The sequence below is a fragment of the Chiloscyllium punctatum genome, chromosome 29 (assembly GCF_047496795.1).
Source record: "Chiloscyllium punctatum isolate Juve2018m chromosome 29, sChiPun1.3, whole genome shotgun sequence".
NCBI classification, from domain to species: Eukaryota; Metazoa; Chordata; class Chondrichthyes; order Orectolobiformes; family Hemiscylliidae; genus Chiloscyllium; species Chiloscyllium punctatum.
Genome location: NC_092767.1, coordinates 73,345,859 through 73,366,811, shown reverse-complemented (window position 1 = coordinate 73,366,811; position 20,953 = coordinate 73,345,859). Strand labels below are relative to the sequence as shown.

Here is a 20,953-nt window from a genome sequence, read left to right as displayed (position 1 = left end):
AGGATAACCAAAGAGGACACTCAGGCCATTCGGCCCATCGACTCTGCTCGGCCGTTCAATGCAATCACCGCTGATCCACCACCAAGGCCTCTCGTTCCCGCACCCTTCCCAGTACTCGCCTGAGATTTCCCAGTGGGCAAGTGCTGCATATGGGGCCCTGTCCCCCAAAATAACCCCTCCACCTCCCTCCAGCCCGCGGGCGATTGGAACCCCACCGTGAGGCAACAGTGCCTCCTGGCTGCACCGTACCTGCACTGCGCTTCTCCTGCTGTTCGCGTTCCTGTTCCAGTCGCTGCTGCTCCAGTCGCTGCTGTTCCAACCTCTGCTGCTCCAACCTCTGCTGCTCCAACCTCTGCTGCTCCAACTGCTGCCTGTACGTTCACGGGATAACATGGCAGAGATGTTGGAAAGGCCAGAAACCCTGAGCTACCCACTCTCCCACCGAACCTCCCCACTCACCACACCGAGGCCAGAATGGGGGACCCAATGGTGAAACCCATCTGTCCCCCCTATTACCCAGTGTCAGAGCAATTAGGTTAGCCTCCTGTATATCACACTACGAGTCTCTGTAGGGATTCTATGATTCCAACAGCAGACGGGTGGAAGGATGGTGCAGGGTGAGTCGTGAATTTATAGAATTCATTGCCACAGAAGATTGGAGGCCAGGTCACGGAGTTTATTTAATACGGAGATAGATGGGGTCTTGAGTATCGAGGGGATCAAGGGTTGTAGGGAGGAAGCAGGAGAATGGGATAGAGAAACTTATCAGCCAAGATTGAATGGTGCAGCAGGCTTGATGGGCTGAATGGCCTAATTTCCGTCTTGTAGATGCTGTAGACAGAATCAAGGTGTAAAAACTCACTTTACAAATGTTATCAGAGACTAGAAGTCAAACTGGTGTTTTTAAAAAAATCACTCTCAGGATCTAGGCAAACATTTACTGTCGGTGTCTGATTGCCCCTTCAGATGGTGGTGGTGAGCTGTTGGTTAAACCGTGAGGAGCAGAACTTAGGCCATTCAGCCCATTGAGTCGCTCTGCCATGCAATCATAGTACAGTACAGTACAGCACAGAACAGGCCCTTTAGCCCACGATGTTGTGCCGACCACTGATCCTCATGCACCCTCAAATTTCTGTGACCACGTGCATGTCCAGCAGTCTCTTAAATATCCCCAATGACCTCGCTTCCACAACTGCTGCTGGCAACACATTCCATGCTCTCTCAACTCTGTGTAAAGAGCCCACCTCTGACATCCCCTCTATACTTTCCTCCAACCAGTTTAAAACTATGACCCCTCGTGTTAACCATTTCTGCCCTGGGAAATAGTCTCTGGCTATCGACTCTCTCTATGCCTCTCATTATCCTGTATACCTCAATGAGGTCCCCTCTCCTCCTCCTTTTCTCCAATGAAAAAAGTCCGAGCTCAGTCAATCTCCTCTGAACCCTCTCCAAAGCATCCACATCTTTCCTATAATAGGGCGACCAGAACTGGACGCTGTATTCCAAGCGCGGTCTAACCAAAGTTTTATAGAGCTGCACCAAGATCTCACAACTCTTAAACTCAATCCCCCTGTTACTGAAACCCAAAACACCATATGCTTTCTTAACAACCCTGTCCACTTGGGTGGCCATTTTAAGGGATCTATGTACCTGCACCCCAAGATCCCTCTGTTCCTCCACACTGCCAAGAATCCTATCCTTAATCCTGTACTCAGCTTTCAAATTCGACCTTCCAAAATGCATCACCTCTCATTTATCCAGGTTGAACTCCATCTGCATCCTACAACAGCCCTCTATACTGTCAACGACACCTCCGACCTTTGTGTCATCTGCAAACTCCTGCCGACCCATCCTTCAATCCCCTCATCCAAGCCATGAATAAAAATTACAAACAGTAGAGGCCCAAGGACAGAGCCCTGTGGAACACCACTCACCACAGACATCCAGGCAAAATATTTTCCTTCTACTACTACTCGCTGTCTTCTGTTGGCCAGCCAATTCTGTATCCGGACAGCTACGTTCCCTTGTATCCCATTCCTCCTAACCTTCTGAATGAGGCTTATCAAATGCCTTGCTGAAGTCCATATACACCACATCCACAGCTTGACCCTCATCAACTTTTCTAGTCACATCCTCAAAGAACTCGATAATGTTTGTGAGGCATGACCTGCCCCTCACACAGCCATGTTGACTGCATTTAATCAAGCCATGCTCTTCCAGATGGTCATAAATCCTATCCCTCAGAATCCTTTCTAAACACCTTGCAGACGACAAACGTGAGACTTACTGGTCTGTAATTGCCGGGGATTTCCCTATTTCCTTTCTTGAAGAGAGGAATTACATTTGCCTCTCTCCAGTCCTCAGGTACGACTCCAGTGGAGAGCGAGGATGCAAAGATCTTCGCAAGTGGCGAAGCAATTGCATTTCTCGTTTCCCAAAGCAGCCGAGGACAAATCTAGTCCGGGCCTGGCGACTTGTCAATCTTAATGTTTGACAAAACTTTCAGCACATCAGCTTCCTCTATCTCTATCCATTCCAGCATGCACACCTGCTCTTCAAAGGTTTCATTCACTACAAAGTTCGTTTCTTTCATAAAGACAGAAGCAAAAAACTCATTTAGGGCTTCCCCTACCACCTCAGACTCCACACACAAACTGACTGATACATTTCTCAACCCCACTCTCCCACCTTTCTCCCCATAGGTTCTTGAGTATCAAGAGTCATCTGTCTCTGTCTTAAATACACTCAATGACCTGACCTCCACACAGCCTTCTGTGACAATGGGTTCCATAGATTCCCCACTCTCTGGCTGGAGATGTTTGACCCACAATGCTATTAGTGGCAAAATTCCAGCATTTTGGCCTACTGAAGGAACAGAGATGTATTTCTAAGTCAGGGTGTTGAGTGGAGGGGAACTTGTAGGGGGTGGTGTTCCCAGGTGTCGGCTGCCTTTGTCCTTCTACATGGAAGTGGCTGTGGGTTTGGAAGGTGCTGCCAGAGGACCTTTGGTGAATTTCTGCAGTGCACCTTGTAGACTATTCCCTTAGATTAGCTGGTCTACAGTGTGGAAACAGGCCCTTCGGTCCAACAAGTCTACACCAAAGTGCTGAAGAGCAACCCACCCAGACCCATTCCCTTGAATGATACACCTTAGACTACAGGCAATTTAGCCTGGTCAATCCACCCTAACCTGCACATCTTTGGATTGTGGGTGGAAACCGGAGCACCCGGAGGAAACCCACACAGACACTGGGAGAACGTGCAAACTCCACACAGACACAGTCGCCCGAGGTTGGAACTGAACCCAGGTCCCTGGCGCTGTGAGGCAGCAGAGCTAACCACTGTGCCACCGGCAAAATCCTGGAATACTCTCCCTCAGGGCATTGTGGGTCTACCTACAGTAGATGGATTGCAGTGGCTCCAGAAGGCAGCTCACCCCCAACTTCTCAAGGGGGCAATTAGGGACACAGCATGGTGCAGCATAGAACATAGAAAAGTACAGCACAGAACACGACCTTTGGTCCATGATGTTGTGCCGAGATTTAATCCTAATGTAAAATATAGTAATTTAACCTGTGCACCCCTCAACTCACTGGTATCCATGTGTATGTCCAGCAGCCGCTTAAATGTCCCCAATGATTCTGCTTCCACCATCACAGCTGGCAACGCACTCCATGCATTCACAACTCTCTGCGTAAAGAACCTACCTCTGACGTCCCCTCTATACCTTCCTCCTAATATCTTCAAACTATGACTTCTCGTACCAGTCAATCCTGCCCTGGGGAAAAGTCTCTGGCTATTGACTATCCATTCCTTTCATTATCTTGTACACCTCGATCAGGTCTCCTGTCTTCCTCCTTCTCTTCAGAGAGAAAAGTCCGAGCTTATAGAGAGAGAGTGTTTAAAGGAACAGACACAGTGAACACAACTCATGGCTCTCAGGAGGTTCTGTTAACTCTTTCTTCCCCCTCACAGACTGTGATCATAAAGCCAAGTATGATTGATATGTTTCAGACTCAGTTCCAGAGACAGAAGAAATGTTACCACACCCCCTGCTGCAAGGGACTTTGCTTTCAGGAGCACCGGGGCATTCAGATAATTGGAACGCAGAGGGAGAGGTCAGGATCTAACCAGATTAGACGCCACGCAGTCATTCAGCACTGACATGGCACTCTCCAGAGGATTAGATTGCAGGGTCTGAAATCCGGATTAATCCCGAAATTTTAATAAAAGGGGAGAGTGAACGAGAGGGAGCGAGTGAGAGAAAGGAAGACATTGCTTGAATTGCCATCTGGTGTGGTGGTAGATCCTTCCCCACCAGGCCTCACCCCAGAGCCTTTCCTGGCGGCCTGTCCCCACCAGGTTCCCCCACCACCCCCGAGCTCAGGGCCTGCCCCACCAGGCCTCGCCCCAGCGCCTTTCCTGGCGGCCTGTCCCCACCAGACTCTTTTCCCCCCCCCCCCCCCCAGCTCAGGGCCTTCCCCACCAGGCCTCGCCCCAGAGCCTTTCCTGGCGGCCTGTCCCCACCAGGCTCCCCCACCACCCCCGAGCTGAGGGCCTGCCCCCACCAGGCCTCGCCCCAGCACCTTTCCCGGCGGCCTGTCCCCACCAGGCCTTGCCCAACCCTCCCCCCAGCCCGGGGCCTTGGGATTTCTCAGAAACCGGCTCCAAATCAGCCTCACCTCCTCTGCTGTTCCAACTCCTCCGCACTCGGTCCGTTGTTCACCGGCCGTGGGCCAGCAGTTCCTGTACAGGAGAGAAGGAAGGGTCACACAAACCAAACAGAGATTTTGAGAACAGGACACGCGATCTGAAATGTTAACTCTAATTTCTCTCCACAGGTGCTGCTAGACCTGCTGAGCTTTTCCAGCAAATTCTGTTTTTACTTACAGCATCCGCATTTTTTTCGATTTTAATTAGCATTTTCTGCTTGTGTTCTGCTAGAAGGTGGGACTTATCTGGATAGCATGCAAAACAATACGTTTCACCGTATTGGTACACGGGACAATAATAAATCAAATTCAATTAAATTAAACGAGGGGGATGATGCAGGGCTCATCTGTCAACTTCCTCAGTTCCCTCCAAACTCTCCTCACGCTGTCCTCTGGGAGGTAAATGATGATGGTCTTTTCCCCAGGGAATGGGAGACCAAAACTACAGAACATAGTTTTAAAAGATGAGGGGGGAAAGATTTAAAAAAAAAAGGGAGCAGAGTGGCAACCTTTTCAGGCAGGGCCTGGTTTGTGTGTAGAATGAGCTGCAAGAGGTGGTGGTAGATGCAGGTACAGTTACATTTAAAAGGCATCTGAATAGGAAGGGTTTAAAAGGGATGTGGGCCAAGTGCTGACAAATGGGACTAGATTAATTTAGGATACCTGGTTGGCATGGACAAGTTGGGCTGAAGGGTCTGTTTCTGTGCTGTATGACTCCATAGTGCAACACAATGTTTGATCACTTCAACTTCTCAAGGGCATGGGGCTCCTCAAGACATAGGAGCAGATGTAGGCCATTCAGCCCATCAAGCGTGCTCTGGCATTCAATAAGCTCGTGGCTGATAGGTTAACCTTCATTGCCACCTTGCTTTCTTCCTCTTCCCCACAACCCTCTGTTCCCTTCCCCATTAAAAGTCTCCCTCAGCCTTGGATGTCCCAATGTCCCAGCCTCGAAAGCCCTCTGCAGTAAAGAACACCACAGACTGACTCCCCTTGGACAGAAGATATTCCTCCCCGTCTCTGTCTTCAATGGGCAAAGATGTTAGATATCGATCTTAGGGCTCAAGGCGAGAAAGTGGGAATAGGGGACTGAGTTGGATGATCATAATGATCGGTGGAGCAGGCTCGAAGGGCCGAATGGCCTACTCCTGCTCCTAGTTTCTACATTCCTAAATGATCCTGTTCTGAGATAGTGCCCCTGTGGTCCTAGAGTCTCCCACACAAGGGGAAACACCCTTACCACATCACCCCATGTCAAGCCCCCTCAGAACTTTCTCCGTTTCAATAAGGTCGCCTTTCATACTCCTAAACCCCAATGAGGACAGGCCCGACCTACTCCCCTCTCCTCACAAGACGCTCCTTCCATCCCTGGGATCAGCTGAGTGAACCTTCTCTGGACCGCCTCTGATGCTGGGATATCTTCCCTTGAATAAAGGGCCCAAGACCTTTCACAGTATTCTGGCTGTTGTCTGACTTAGGCCCCCCGATAGTCTTTGTATCCCCCAAAACCTCCCTGCTTTTGTAGAACCCACAGAAACTGGGAGCAAGGGAAGGCGGCCATTTGGCCCTTCGGGCCTGCTGCCCCATTCAAGAGGATCGTGACCATCCAACTCAGTGCCTGGTTTCCCTTCGATCCTTTTTACACCTGGAGAATTATATCCAGCTTGTTTTTGAAAACATTAAACGTGTTGGCCTCACCTGCCTTCTGTGCCAGGGGCTACCACAGGCTCCTCATTCCCATCCTGCGCTCCATTCTCTTTGAAATAAAGGCCAACACTCCACTTGCCTTTCCACCTGACGGTCTCTATCTGCTCACCCCCCACCACACTACAGCCTCCCACCGGGAGGGCTCCATCCTCCGTCACCAGTGAAGTAACGTTACACCTACCCACACTCGCCGTGCCTTCGAGCACCTCTAGGGCGTGATGCATCCCATTGGCGAATAGCATGGCGTCCTCCTTGCTCCCGAAGTTCAGGCCCCAGACCTGGCGCATGTCCCTCCACTGATGGAAGCTAGCAGTGGCCTGGTTATACTTCAGGCCCTTGGCAATGGGGCAGTTTATCACAACCTGGCAGTCAACAAGGAAGCAGGTTAGCCGATGGTGGGGTCGTGAGGCTGTGGGGTGGGTTTAGTTAGAAGGGGTATCTGTCACTTACGTGTTCCCAAACGTAGGTTGCAGGGTTCAACATCACCACCCACCCTAACACCTGATGCAACACTTTACAAACCTTACCCCACAGAGACCTCTTCCCACAACTGCTCTGGACACCAGAGGGAGAGAGAGAAAGAGAAAGAGAAAGAAAGAGGGAGAGAAAGAGAAAGAGAAAGAAAGAGGGAGAGAAAGAGAAAGAGAAAGAAAGAGGGAGAGAAAGAGAGAGAGAGAGAGAGAGAGAGAGAGAGAGAGAGAGAGAGAGAGCTCCCAAAACGTCATCTTCCTGCACTTCCCACTCTGAGTCAAGGAATTCCCCCACCCCAATGTGGGTGCAGTACGTTTTAGCACAAAGGCTATTCGCTCCATCAACCGGACTAGCCTCGTTCTTGCCTTCCTCCCCACATTTGCCCAAAGCCTGTGAATCCTCCACCCTGACAACAATTCAATTCTTTCTGTCGGTTCCCCTCGAAGTGAAGGAGCTGCCTGTGAATCCCACCACTGTCGAATTTCTACCCCACGCATCCAAGCTTGCCAAAATTTCACAAAAGGGAACAACAATTTATACTGCAGGTGAAAAAAGGATTGCGGATAGGTTGTTAAGTCAACTGCAATTGGCCGAGGCATTGTTGTAGGGATTGCAGTAGGGAATTATTGTCTCCCCCACTTGCTTAATTTAAAAAAAAGGGTACAACATATATTCCCATCTGCTTAGAGCTGATTGGTCCCAGCATCAAAACATTTGCAAGCTTGGCTCAGAAAAATAAGCCAAGCAAATCGCACCAGAATCCAAAAGCGTTGGCATTGGTTGGGGGCTTAACCCAACAGGATTGGAACCCCCCTCCCGCTGATTTTCCTTTCCGAGGCCCACTGACAAGTGACCCCTCAGCCCACTCGGTACCTGCTGGTCCTGTTGGATTTTGCGGCCCACCACGCGGAAGGTGTTATTGCTCGGGTTGTGGTAGATGTGGACCCGGCTGAAGACTTGCGGCCCGTTACCCGACGGGACCCATTTCTTGTTCGCGTCATCGTAGAGCATGACTGTGGCCCGGGCCTGACAGATACTCGTCTCGCTGGAGGAAGTGGAATAGAAGAATTAATTAACAGTGCGGCTCAGGAGACCAGAGAGCATTCCACATCCCCAAAAGTCAAAGAGAGATTCATTGGCAGACACCATAGCTCGCTGCCAACCTGTTTTATGGGACACCACATGGAGGGAAGGCGAATACGTTGTGAAGCAAAGTCATAGTATGATCGGATCATAAAGACCTTCACACGTGTGTGGGGCATCTGGTCATACAATCATAGTACAGAAGAGGCCCTTCAGTCCATCAGCGCGGTACTGACAATAACAACTCTATGTCTGCACTAGTCCCTACTTTCCCACACTAGGCCAAAAGCCTTCAACGCTGCGACACTTCAAGTGCTCCCCCTTTTTAAACGTGGTGAGGTTTCCTGCCTCAACTACTCTCCAAGGGACAGTGGCCTAGAAGGCTCCCCTCCAGCCCTCTAGGTTAAATATTTTTTTGCTTAAATTCTCTCACACCTCCTGTCTTTTACTGCTCTCCCCCCCACCTCACCTTGTTATTGACCTTTCAACTGAGGGAAACAGCCACTTCCTATCCACCCTGTCCATGCCCCTCAATTTTATATACACCTCTACCAGTTTCCCTCTCTGCTCCAAGGAAGACAACCCTAGGTTTATGGAATCACTAGGGTGTGGACGGAGGCCATTCGGTCCATGTAGTCTGCACCAATCACCAAGAGGATCCCACTCCCGCCTTATACTATCCCCATAACCTGGCATTCCCCATGGCTAACCCAACTAACCTTCACATTCCTGAACACTATGGGAGGAAACCCGCGCAGACACAGGGAGAATGTCTGTCTGTGTGGAGTTTGCACAGTTGCCTGAGGCTGGCATCGAATCCGGGCCCCTGGCGCTGTGAGGCAGCAGTGCTAACCACTGAGCCACCGTGCTGCCCCTATCCCACCTTCTCTTCAATCTCCTTTGCCATCACAACCTTGGGCGGTGCCATATAACAATTAATCATCACACCATAGGTAGATGATCACATCACTGTGTCCTTGAGATGGGGAGGCTAGGGTCAAGGGGCACGGGGCACAGACAAGAGAGGAGAGGCAGTGACAGGAGACAGGAGGCTACACTAATGGAAGCTCCATTACGTGGCACTCCCTGCATTGACCTTCTGCCTACATTTGCATCACAGGTAGACAGGGTGGTCAAGAAGGCGTTTAGCACACTTGCCTTCATTGCTCACACCTTTGAGTGTAGGGGTCATGTTGAGGTTGTACAGGACATTGGTGAGGAGTATTGTGTCCAGTTCTAGTCACCCTGGTACAGGAAGGATATTACTAAACCGGAGGGGGGCTTGGAAGAGATTTACCAGGATGTTGCCAGGAATGGAAGGTTTGAGTTAGGAGGGAGGGGCTGGGGCTGTTTTCCCTGGAGCATAGGAGGTTGAGGGGTGACCTTTGAGGAGGTTTGTAAGATCATGAGGGACATGGATAAGGTGAATGGCAAGTGCCTTTTCCCTTAGGTGGGGGATTTCTAGGCATTTGGATGGGGATATGAATAGGAAGGGTTTGGAGGGATACGGGCCGGATGCTGACAGGTGGGACTAGATTGGGTTGGGATATCTGGTCAGAGTGGACAGGTTGGACCAAAGGGTCTGTTTCCGTGCTGTACATCTCTATAACTAATACCACACATATTCTTTAAGGAGAGAGAAGGAAGATTGTTAATAAAAAGACATGAGGGACAATCTTTTTACACAGAGAGTGGTTCGAACATCCAGAGGAAGTGGTGGATATGGGTACAGTTACAACATTTAAAAGATATCTGGATAGGAACAAGAAATGTTTGGAGGGAACATGGGCCAAGTTTAGTTTGGGGTTATGGTCGGCATGGATTGGGTGGACCGAAGGGTCTGCTTCCGTGCTGGGTGATGCTCATAACTCACTATCTGGGGATGTGGGCAGTATTATCACACAGACAGCAGTGGCCTCACAAGCTGATGCAGGGAGCAGGAAGAGGGATGGTTTATCAGTGAGTCAGAGGCTGACAGCATGTCATCACTGGGCTGACAGAGCTTAAATTGGAAGCAATTAACTTCAGTAACTTTTATCTCCATTCAGAAAAACAAAACACAGCAGAGAGGTCAAATATTTCCATTTTTGGAGATAGTGTTGAAGGCTTGGAGAGTTCTCCCCTGACATTTGGCTCTCTCTCTCGCCCCTGATATCATCAGCAAAAAAAAAAATCAGAGCTCAGGAGAAGGGGGGGGGGGGGGGGGGGGGGGGGGGGGGGGGGTTGTGAACACGTCGACATCTGAACGCTGTGTAAATTCAGCTCAAGGTGTTTTACAGGGACAACACGAGAAAATAGCTTTAAAACTAAAAGTTAGACATCAGGCCAGGGGGGAATGACACGCGGCACAGTCCACCATTTCCAAGAGCTACTGCTGTTGATCCCCCATTGCTACCTCGCACCGACAAATAAATCCCATCTCTAACGTTGGGGCCGACTGCCAGGTAGGAAACAAAAAATGGACCACTCAGCCCCTCGAGGCTGCTCCACTATTCAACAAGATGGCTGACCTTCTACCCCAAACACCATTTCCCTGCACCATCCACTGACCCAGGACTGTTTTCCCTGGAGCATCAGAGGCTGAGGGGTGACCCAATAGAGGTTTACAAAATTATGAGGGGCATTGATAGGATAAATAGACAAAGTCTTTTCCCTGGAATGGGGGAGCCCAGAACTAGAGGTTTAGGGTGGGGGGGGGGGGAAATATGAATGAGACCTAAAGGGCAACATTTGCATGCAGAAGGTGGTGCATGTTATGGAATGAGCCGCCAGAGGAAGTGGTGGAGGCTGGTACAATTGCAACATTTAAGAGGCATTTGGATGGGTATATGAATAGGAAGGGTTTGGAGGGATATGGGTCGGGTGCTGGTAGGTGGGACTAGATTGGGTTGGGATATCTGGTTGGCATGGACAGGTTGGACCGAAGGGTCTGTTCCCATGCGGTACATCTCAATGACTATGACCCCTTCAGTGGTTCAGTGGTTAACACTGCTGCCTCACAGCACCAGGGACCTGGGTTCGATTCCATCCTCAGGCGACTGTGTGGAGTTTGTATGTTCTCCCAGTGTCTGCGTGGGCTTCCTCCCAGTCTAAAAGAGGTGTAGGTTAGTGTAGGATTGGCCGTGGGAAATTGCCTCATATAGTGTCCAGGGTTGTGCAGGTTAGCCTTGGGAAATGCAGGGTTACAGGGATAGGGTGGGGGTGTGGAATGCTCTTCGGAGGGTCAGTGTGAACTTGATGGGCCAAATGGCCTGCTTCCACACTGTAGAGTGTCTTGAATCTAAACATTTACGACCTCTGTCTCAAACCAAGTAGTATTGTTCAAAGTGACAGGCTGTGAGTAGCACCTGACAGGTTTATAAAATCATGAGGGGCATGGATAGATTAAACAGACAATGTCTTTCCCCTGGGGTGGGGGGAGTCCAGAACTAGAGGGCATAGGTTTAGGGTGAGAGGGGAAAGATATAAAAAGAGACCTAAGGGGCAACTTTTTCACACAGAGGGTGGTACATGTGTGGAATGAGCTGCCAGAGGAAGTGGTGGAGGCTGGTACAATTACAACATTTAAAAGGCATTTGGACGGGTATATGAATAGGAAGGGTTTGGGGGGATATGGGCCAAGTGCTGGCAAATGGGACTAGATCAGTTTAGGATATCTGGTCGGCATGGAGGAGTTGGGTCGAAGGGTCTGTTTGTACAAGAGATGTACATCTCTATGTGGTAGAATTACCATAGATACGGGGACAACTTGGAATCTAAAATGAGCAAAAAAAGAGGGAAATACAGTAAACCAAATCACAATCAAAAGAAAAAAGAAAAAAAATCAGTGATTGAATCGGAAAGACTCTACAAGGACGAAAAGAAAACAACCAATGAACAGAATAAAATATAAACAGATCGTTTATATAAAGAAAACATTGTTTTTATTTCCTCCAAAGTCTTCGGTACTGTCCTGTTTGAACCACAGGTAAGCTGTATGGAGTCGGTGGGGGGTGGGGGGAGAAAAAGAGATGCGTAGGGTAGAGGGAGTCTGACCAAATGGTTCAGGGTCATTGTTCCATCCTCTGGAATGACAGGAATGCTCGCTAAATAAACCAACGTCATGGAGGAACTTTGAACCACAAGCTTGAGTCTTCACTTTGCAATAAAATCCAGGATGCAGAACAAACCAGCAACAGAGTACAGAAAATAACGTGGGGAGAAAGGGAGCAAAAGACCTGGGAAGCTGAATGAACCCTAATAAACTAACACGGGAATGTCAGTGAAAAACAGGAGAGCTTTCATTCGTGAGAATGTTTCATGGCATCATGCTCTGCCTAATCTACCCCCCCACCTCATTGGGATTAAATACCAGAAGTGTGGGAACCTTGCTGACCTATAGTGCCCAAGGAATGGTGTGTATATTCAGCTTTCCAATCCAGGCTGGGGTAGCAACCACAGCTCTCCCTCCCATCAGAGTCAGAGAGCCGAGGGTTTGAGGCCTACTCCAAGGTTTGAGTCAACACTCCCCTTGGTGCAGCATTGTCTGAGGTACCACAAAACCAAGCAGCCATCAACCTGCACTCCTGAATAGCCTCAGGCGTGGAGAATATCCCACATTTGGAAAGTACAAATATCCCAACCCCAATCTCGTCCCACCTGCCAGCACCCGGCCCATATCCCTCAAAACCCTTCCTATTCATATACCCACCCAGATGCCTTTTAAATGTCGCAATTGTACCAGCCTCCACCACTTCCTCTGGCAGGCCATTCCATACATGCACCACCCTTGCTGAAAAAGTTGCCCTTAGGTCTCTATTTTTTCCCCTCTCACCCTAAACCTATGCCCTCTAGATCTGGACTCCCGACCCCAGGGAAAAGACTTTGCCTATTTATCCTATCTATGCCCCTCACGATTTTGTAAACCTCTATAAAAGGTCTCCCCTCAGCCTCCGACGCTCCAGGGAAAACAGCCCCAGCCTGTTCAGCCTCTCCCTGTAGCTCAGATCCTCCAACCCTGGCAACATCCTTGTAAATCTTTTCTGAACCCTTTCCAGTTTCACAACATCTTTCCAACAGGAAGGAGACCAGAGTTGCACACAATATTCCAACAGTGGCCTAACCAATGTCCTGTACAGTCGCAACTTGACCTCCCAACTCCTGTACTCAATACTCTGACCAATAAAGGAAAGCATACCAAACACCTTCTTCACTATCCTATCTACCTGCAACTCCAATTTCATGGAGCTATGAACCTGCACTCCAAGGTCTCTTTGTTCAGCAACACTCCCCAGGACCTTACCATTCAGTGTATAGGTCCTGCTAAGATTTGCTTTCCCAAAATACAGCACCTCACAGTATATTTTTTACCTCTGTCGTCCCTCCGGTTTGCTGCACTGTCAGAGTCACACCACACAGACACAGGCCCTTTGGCCCACCATGTCCATGCTGACCAACAAACCCCAATCGTACCTAATCCCTCAATTTTGGGCACCTCAATCCAACTCTTTCTCCCCCCCCCCCCAAACAAACACCACCTCAGGGAAACAAACCCAGTCTATGCATTCACTCCTTTTTTTTTGCGAGTTATAAAATGTATCAAATCAAACACAAATTAAGAGGTACAGACACAAAAGCTTACTAATTTATCTTTACAGAACACTAGGAGGAGGAATGCCATTTCGTCATCAGTTCACAGAATCCCTACAGTGTGGAAGCAGGCCACTCAGCCCATCAAGACAACACCAACCGTCTGAACAGCATCCCACCCAGGCCCACCATGTCCCTGTAACCCAACAACATCTCCCATAGCCAATCCACCCTAACCTGCCCATCTTTGGGCTGTGGGAGGAAACCGGAGCACCTGGAGGAAACCCACACAGACATTCACCCGAGGGTGGAGTCGAACCTAGGTCCCTGGCGCTGTGAGGCAGCAGTGCCAACCACTGAGCCACTGTGCCGTGTAGTCTGTGACACCTATGCTGGATCTTTGAAAACGCTGAGAGAGTTCAATCCCAGAACGCTGCAAATTCCTCTTTCCCAAGCCTTTACCCAACTCCCTTCGGAAACTTTCAATTCAATCCACTTCCCGCTAGCCCCTTCGGGTGACGCATTCCAGACTGCGGTGCCTCACGTTGCCGGATTGCCGACTGAAGCTTTGCACTGTTCTTTTTGTTTGTCTGATCCCGGTCACCGAACGGCTGAGCAGGCGTCTGTACGATTCAGACCGCCCCAGAGCTTGACAGCAATTTCTGTAGCTTCAACAAAGACGTTGATGGAGAGCTTGGTTGACTGTCCGGAGAGATCAGGACCGATCCCCCCCAAACCCCCCCATTCCCAGAGGGAATACTCTGCACTTCACAACTACCCAACACACCCCAGCAGATGCAGGACGGACGGGAAGGAATCAAGCTGAAACAGAGGGCAACATCTCCAGCCTGGAACATTGAGATCCACCCGGAAAAAAAAATAAAAGACCGGAGGGTGGTGAGGCACTAGAAATTGACTTTGCAAATCCTTCAGGAGGAGGGGGTGGACTGTGGCAAACTGGGAAAATATCATACGGATCTGCAAGACCAAGAGCTGGCCAGACAGGATGGCATGGCAAATGCAATTTCCGGAATGCTGCTAAGTGCTCCCAGCCATGTAACTGATCAGCATGTTCAATTGGAGGAATCCAGTAATATCAGTCAACACACTTGGAGCAGAGATACTGTATTAGAGTACAGCTCTCTCTACTCCTTCCAAACTGATAGTAAAACTCCCTCTACACTGGCCCCAAACACTCCCAGGACAGGGACAGCACAGGGTTAAATAGAGAACTGTTCCCTTAGAGAGCCACTTTCTCATACCAACCCACCCACCCCCCCTCCCCTGCCTCTTACTGCCATCACATTAATTATGGATCATTTACACTGACACACAGACCACGACACCTTCCACGTAACTCACTGAGAACCCTTCCAGCCAATGGGAACTTGCCTTCCCTCAGCTGGGGAGGAATTGGAAGAAGATTCCAGAAGATAAAAAGAGGTCATCTGAAAACACACATGGAATCTTGGGTAAACCCACAGCAGGGGCACTGCAGCAATTCAAGATGGCGGATCACCCCCACCTTGAGGGGCAATTAGAGACGGGCAATAAATACTGGGCCCAGCCAAAGCCAGCATCCCATTAATGAAGATTTTAAAATGTAGCTTAAAAAAATTTGATCTTCCACATTTTTTTAAAAAAGCGAATTGACTATTAATGTTTGTCTGCTTCAGTAAAAAAGGTTCAGATCCTGACCCCAATAGTTCCAGTCATAAGCAGCCCGGGGTGTTATTTTGACTCTGTGATGATCTCCTGACCTTCCAGCTGCAGCACTGTCAAGTCCAGCTATTGCCAGTTCCTTACTTTGTCTGTCTAACACCAACCCCCCCCCTCCCACTTACGCCAACTATGGCCTGCTGCTGCTGAATCGTAAATTCACACCCCTCAGCCGGAATATTCCGGTACATTCTTGGCGGCTTTCCCATATTCTAACCCCAGAGCTTAGCCAAAAACCTTTTAAAACCGTTAGTCGTAGGAGCAAAAGTAGGCCATTCAACGAGATCACTGATGATCTGATAATCCTTAACTCTACTTTCCTGCCTTTTCCTCCATCTCCCTTCCTGATTAAAAAAGTCTCCTCGGTCTCAGCCTTGAATATTCTGAATACCCCAGTCTCGACAGCCATATGCAGCAAAGACCTACACAGATTGACTCCCCTCAGAAGAAATTCCTCCCCATCCCTGTCTTCAATGGGTGACCCCTTACTCTGAGATGGTGCCCCTCTGGGCCTAGAGTCTCCCACACGAGGGGAAACACCCTCTCCACATCTCCCCCTGTCAAACCCCCTCAGGATCTTGTACACCTCAACAAGGTCACCTCTCATTCTCCTAAACTTCAACAAACACAGGCTAAATATACTCAACCTCTCTCTTCATAAGACAGTCCCTACATCCCCAGGATCAGCTGAGTGAACCTCCCAGCTATGAAGGGAGGTCGAGTTGGTTAGGTTTGTTTTCATTAGAAAAAGGAGATTGAGGGGGAAGACCTGATTGAGGGTCTACAAAATCATGAAGGGTATGGACAGGGTAGATAGAGAGAAGCTTTTTCCCCAGGGTGAGGGATTCAGTAACGAGGGGGTCACACTTTCAAGATGAGAGGTGAAAAGTTTAAGGGGAATACACACGGCAAGTACTTCGCACAGAGGGTGGTAGGTGCCTGGAACACATTGCCAGCAGAGGCAGACATGGTAGATTCATTTAAGATGTGTCTGGACAGATGCAGGAGTAGGTGGGGAGCAGAGGGATATAGATGCTTAGGAATTGGGCGATTGGTTTAGACAGTGGATTTGGATCAGCACAGGCTTGGAGGGCTGAAGGGCCTGTTCTGGGCTGTAAATTTTCTTTGTTTTTTGGATGCTGCCTGCGGTTTGTAAAAGACACAGGGTGTCTGATTCACATTAAACAAAAAAGTCTCTGCACTATCAATAAAAACCTCACAGAAACTGAAGCAGCAAGAAATTAGCTTATAAGTGGCTTGCTGCATGAATAGAGGGAGCTTGTGGGCTGGAGGCCAACCTGTTAGTAACCATCGGAGAATCATACAGTACACAAAAGGACATTCGGCCCATTGAGTCTGTACTGCTAGAAAGATATTACTACCTCATGAGTCCTACTTTCTCACACTAGGCCACAGCCTTGAGTATTTCAAGAGCTCATCCAAAACCCAGCAAACGTTTATTAACCAGATTGGTGGGAACAGGATCAAATACTCTGGATAAAAATCGATAGGGAGGCAGTAGAGCAAAGCTTCGAGACATTAACATCCCTCCAAAATATATAAAAAACATCAACACACCTCTGAATATCAATGTCAAAACACACACTGAGTAACAGAAATGTAATGCAGGGGGTATGCACATCACTGATATACTTTATTTACAGCATTAATAGATCTTAGAATCCCTACAGTGTGGAGACTGGCCCTTCAGCCCAACAAGTCCACACCGACCCTCTGAAGAGTAACCCACCCAACCTATTCCCCTACCTTATATTTACACTAACTAATGCACCTAACCTATACATCCCTGAACACTAGAGGCAATTTCCCATGGCCAATTCACCCTGACCTGTACACCTTTAGGCTGTGGGAGGAAACCCACACAGACACAGGGAGAACGTGCAAACTCCACACAGACAGTCGCCCGAGGCTGGAATCAAACCCGGGTCCCTGGTGCTGTGAGGCAGCAGTGCTAACCACTGAGCCACCGTGCCACTGACATCCCAGTATTGGAAGCATATAAATTTTTGCCAGGTGATTAAGGGGCCAGTTAAAATGAAGTTTCCTGTACCTTTTAGACGCTGGTAAGTTTCTCTTCTCAACTACTCCCCCATGCAGGGCATTCCAGATGCCCCACCCACCTTCCAAGTTTTTCCTCAAATGCCCACTAAACCTCCTGCCTTTCACTTTAAAATGATGTCCCTTGTTACTGATGCTGAGACCCTCTTGGCAACTCAATTTCCTGCTTAGTTTTGTAACTTCAGGATTTTAAAGTTCCCACACTTTTCATCCAAGTCATTGATCCACCTGAGGGGCCCGGTCAAACTCCTCTGGCTCTCCCCTACTGAAATCTCAAAAGTGACCCAATTATCCCTCCTCTTTTGTTTCAATTCTAACCAATCCAATATTATCCCAACACTGTGACCTCTTACTTTATGTATTAAACTTTTATGCAACATTTTATCATTGCTAACTTTTGGAAATCTAAATACGTGGCATCTACAGTTTTCCTTTATCTATCTTTATCTTTACTTTATCAAAAGAAAAACACCCCTCACCATTCCTGTGTCACACAAAACCACACTGAAATTCTGCTTTTTGTTCCCAGCCCCAAAGTATTCAATTACCACAGAACTTGGAGATAGTGAGGACTGCCGACGCTGGAGGATCAGAGGCGATAAAGCGTGGAGTTGGAAAAAGCACAGCGGGTCAGGCAGTAGGGGGAAATCGACGTTTCAGGTCGGAACCGTTCATCAGAACTGAAATGTCGACTCCCCCTGTTCCTTTGATGCTAGAGAACCAACCACATGACAGGCAGATGGCCTTTGTCATCGATAACTGGTCATTAGTCCATAGACTCAATCAGCTTCTTATTGCTAATCAAAGCTTCTATGCGCACAACTCCTTAAGTTCCAGTTCATCTGCAAATATTGCTGTAACCTGCAGGTGCACAAACGTTGGAACAGGCTGGAGGGGCCGAGTGGCCTACTTTGCTCCTAGCTCTAACGTGCCCACCATGAGCAGCAGATTGTATGCTTTCAAGCCAGTCTTACTTTTTAAAACTGTTCTTTTTCATTTTGAACTTAAATGAGAAAAGACGAATTGGACAGACTGCATAGGTCAGAGAGAGATTTGAGATTTTGGACAAGCGATACAAGGAAGTGGGGGAGGATTGGAAGGAAGAATTTTAAAACCATTGAGTGGGAACAATAGGAATTCACCATTTAGACCTCACTTAGACACTGCGAGAAGATCTGAGAACGAGAACTTTGGAAAGATTTGCTGACCCTGGAGAGAGAGTTCAATGCAGGGTTTATATAGGATATACCTGGAGTTCAGGGGTTACATTTTCAGAGACATTAGACAACTTACCGCTTATTCTCTAGACTTCAAAAGGTTAAGGGATGATCTAATCGAGGTCTTCAGGATATTAACAGGAAAAAGACCCGGTGGGTAACAATGATGTTACCAAGACTAGAGGGTTTGAGTTACATGGAGAGGTTGGAACTTTGTTTCATTGGAGCAGTGGATGTTGAGGGGTGCCCTTAAAAGATGTTTATAAAATAATGAGGGGTACAGATATAGCCAAGCCCAGGGTAGGAGAGTTCAAAACTAGAGGGCATAGGTTTAAGGAGAGAGGGAAAGATTTAGATTAGATTCCCTACAGTGTGGAAACAGGCCCTTCGGCCCAACCAGTCCACACTGACCCTCCGAAAAGTAAACCACCCAGACCCATTTCCCTCTGACTAATGCACCTAACACTATGGGCAATTTACCATAGCCAATCCACCCTAACCGGCACATCTTTGTATTGTGGGAGGAAACCAGAGCACCTGCAGGAAACCCACACAGACACAGGGAGCATGTGCAAACTCCACCCAAACAGTCACCCGAGGCTGGGACCCTAGTGCTGTGAGGCAGCAGTGCTAACCATTGAGCCACCATGCTGCCCCGAGACGTAACCTTTTGACACAGAGGGTGGTTCATGTGTGGAATGAGCTGCCAGAGGAAGTGGTGGGGGGTGAGTACAATTATAATATTTAAAAGTCATCTGGACGCGTGCACAGATGGGAAAGGTTTAGAGGGATATGGACAAGTGAGACTAGTTTTGTTTGGGAAACCCCTGTTGGCATGGACGAGTTGGGCTGAAAGGTCGGTTTCCGTTCTGTATGACTCTATAAAAGTTAACAATTTCCACTGACTGGGGATTCTAGAACTAGGGGCATTGTCTGAGAATTAGGGCCAGACTGTTCAGGAGAGATGTTAGGATGTATTTGTCCAGCACAGAGTGGGAGACGTCCGGAAATCTCTTCCACAAATGGCAGTGGAGGCTGGATCGGTTGTTAAATTTAAAATGTGAGATAACACAAAACGGTTATTAAACAAGGATATGAAAGGATACAGGCCTAAGGCAGGTATATGGATTTAGGCCACAGATCAGCCATGACCCTACTGAGGGGCTGAATGTTCTACTCATATTTATGAAGCTGGGATGATGAATGATTTCTGAAGGAAATGGGATGGATATAAGGGAAGTGAACTGGCAAATATTGGAAAAAGTAACGCTTCTGAAAGAGTTAATGTCTGGAGACATAATGTCAGGCTCCGCCCAATCAGGTAACCGGCATTGGCTGCAGAGTGGACATGACCATGTAGCTACAGATATCCTTGCGGGATTAACAACAAGGTCTAGCAAACTAGTTACTTCCATGATAAACTCAAGACAAAAGTCTTATCTTGTTATGACACAATAAAGGCAATCTTCCACCCAGTGTCAACCAATCAGGCGCCTGGACGTAAAGGAAAGAGGGGGGAGCTCTTCTGGCACAGTGGTAGCGTCCTTGCCTCTGGGGCAGGAGGCCAAGGTTTGTGTACCATCTGCCCCAGAGATACAACACAGGGACGATTCGGAAAAATGTTTGCCAATGAAGATTGGGAAGCCTGGTGGCAGTGCCCCTATCTCTGGGTCAGCAGTCACACGGATGTACAGCACTGAAACAGACCCTTCGGTCCAACCCGTCCATGCCAACCAGATATCCCAACCCAATCTAGTCCCACCTAGCCCATAAGGTGGGCGATGAAATCTGTGCAACAGGCTAGTTTGAAGAACAAAATGGGCTCAACACGGTTCTACCACACAGAGAGGAGGGGGGCGCAATGGGGATACAAACAGGGCAATGACACTGACTGGATTCAGTCTGCAGGGAGCTGCCAGAGCTCCGATGGGTGGAGTAGTCTGTTCGATGAGGCAATCTCTCCAAAGAGCAGCTCCAGGTGAAATATTCCCACTGGCCAGGGAGGGGCAGAACAAGGGGACGTTGAGAATTCAGGTGAAATATGAGGTCAGCTGTTTGTGACTGAAACCAGGAAATACCCAATTCACGGGGTGAGGGAATTTGGATCTCGTCCAATAGCTTCAGATTATTTCATTGCACCCAACACTGATCAAATGATGCTTTCATAATGAGCACATTCGCAGACTAAAATAAAAGTGGGATAATGGACACTCAACAGAGGGGATAAAACTGGGGTGGGGGGGCGTGGGGTGAGGCAACCGGGGAAGCATCCATGGGGACAATCACAAAGACACACACACACACACACACACACACACACACACACCAGAAGAACCCATCCCAAGCTCTGCTCTGGGCAAGCAGCCACTTTCCACACCAAATGGGGCTGAAGTCATG

General features: G+C 48.6%; 1 pseudogene; it reads right to left on the bottom strand.

Moving 5' to 3' along the window:
* LOC140454567 (uncharacterized) overlaps positions 1–20,953 on the bottom strand; it is a 63,561-nt pseudogene that overhangs the window by 9,705 nt on the left and 32,903 nt on the right.